Here is a 2,356-nt window from a genome sequence, read left to right as displayed (position 1 = left end):
TTTATTAAATTTCGCACAAGTATGTGATCTAAGTAATAATGAGTTTTTAAATTTTGTAGATAGGACAGCAAGTAGTGCGTTTGCCTTGCAGACAGCTGACTTCGTCGACCTGAGTTTGATTCCTCCGCCCCTCTCAGAGAACCCGGAAAGCTACCGAGAGTATCTCGCCTGCATGGCAAAGCCTGGCAAGCTCCCTGCGACGTATTCGATATGCCAAACACAGTAACAACAAGTCTCAAAATGTTACTGGGCCCGCTGGAGCAAATCGATGAACTATGGGAGGAGAGTGACAGTGACAGTTTGAAATTAACATATTTGTTTTAAAACAAAAGCTTTATGTTTGGGTATCTAACCCCAGGGGAGAAAAACATTTCATCAAAAGGAAGTATGTACACCTTTAGTCAATGCAGCACTCAGTATAGTAGCTAAGATTTGGAATCCACCTAGATGTCCAACAATGTATCAGTGGATCATGAATATGTGTAGCACTGTAGCACTGTCCTCCCATTGTTCATCAATTTGCTTGAGTGGTCCCAGTAACATTGTGAGACTTGTTGTTACTGGTTTTGGCATGTCGAATACATAATGAGTAGCTTTCCAGGCTTTGCCTTATGGGCAAGATACTCTCCTTAGCTTGCCAGGCTCTCTGAGATGGATGGAGGAATTGAACTCTGGTCTGCAGGGTGTAAGGCAAACACCCTACCCGCTGTGCTATTGTGTATTGTGGAATATCACTGTCACTGTCACTGTCCTCCCGTTGTTCATCGATTTGCTCGAGTGGGCCCAGTAACATCTCCATTGGAGACTATGTTGTTACTGTGTTTGGCATATCGAATACATCACGGGTAGCTTGCCAGGCTCTGCCATGCGGGCGAGATACTCTCAGTAGCTTGCCGGGCTCTCTGAGAGGGGCAGAGGAATCGAACTCGGGTAGGCCATGTTGGCTGCGTGCAAGGCAAACGCCCTACAGCTGTGCTATCGCTCCAGCCCATTGTGGAATATACAATAGAATATTATACACCTGTGAGGAATTATGATGAAATCATGTCATTTGCTGCAACATGGATAGAAATGGAAGGTATCATGTTAAATGAAGTAAGTCAGAGAAAAAAAGATAGACACAGAATAATATCACATGTAGAGTAATTGGGTGAGGAAATTCAATGGTTTAAAAGTGGGATGCCTAGATAACCTTGGCTCCACAGTATAAAAAGTATAGAAATAAAGTGAAGAGAAAGGGGAGAAGAGATAGCTGTTAAGCAATGGGGGCAGGGGCCAAGGGCACTCAGGTACAGTGGTGGGGTTAAAGAATGATAGAGCTAAATATCCAAACTACAGAGTCATCAATACTGAAATTATGAGACCCAAACTTTAATTAATAAAATTAAAAGATGCTTGTTGACAGGCTGGGAAGGGGGTGAAAGGGAGTCTGGGAACACTGGTAGAGGGAAATTGACACTGGTGGTAGAATCTGTGATGGAATATTATATGTCAAAACCCCAACTATGAATAACTTTGTAACTTCTAGTGCTTTAATGAAATTAAATATTAAAAACTTAAAAAGAGAGAAAACAACATAAAAGTTTTGTGGTTGATCTAAAAAGATTGTGTTTTCACTTATTGCCACGCAAGCATCTATCTGATTATTATCAGAGCAAACACACATTTGTTCAGAGAGGTTTGTCTCTATTTTGCCCATTATATCCATTACGATCACGATTATGATCATCCTGTTGTTTGTTGATTGCCTCGAGCAGGCACCAGTAACGTCTCCTTCATCTTAGCCCTGAGATTTTAAAAAGTGCCATATTCAAGGCTCTTTCAGGGTTTGGAGAATGAGACCCATCATTGTTACTGGTATTTGGCTTATTGGGTACGCCACGGTGAGTTTGCCAGACTCTGCCATGTGGGCAGGTTACATTCAGTAGCTGCCAGGTTGTCCAAAGTAAGAATGAGATAATGAAATGTCATTCCTAGGTAAGATTTGCGGCCGCGCGCTTCTGGGAGCTGGGTTTTGTAGTCTCTGGGTCTTGGCCATTGATGGGATTACACGGTGCCAGGGCGTCAGTTGGTGGGTGTGCCCCCTGCCTAATGGAAAATGGAAGATCTGGGTGGAGCTTGCTCAGCCCTGATCTGAGCAGGCTTGGAGATATCAGCCCCGGGACCCGCATGCCTTTGTTCCTCTGCTGGTACCTTCTTGCGTGTGGAGAATGCTTTCAGCATGGTTGTGGCTGGTTCTGGAGGTCTTCGGCTGCCGGAGCTCTGCTCGGGGTCGGGAGGGAAACTCAACCAGCCCCCCTCCAAGGGGCCCCGGTGAGGACAGGCAGGCGCGGGGGCAGGAGACTCTGCACTGTTC

Source organism: Sorex fumeus, unplaced genomic scaffold (genome assembly GCF_029834395.1).
Source record: "Sorex fumeus unplaced genomic scaffold, SorFum_2.1 ptg000006l, whole genome shotgun sequence".
Taxonomy (NCBI): domain Eukaryota; kingdom Metazoa; phylum Chordata; class Mammalia; order Eulipotyphla; family Soricidae; genus Sorex; species Sorex fumeus.
Note: the sequence above shows the minus strand (reverse complement) of the source record.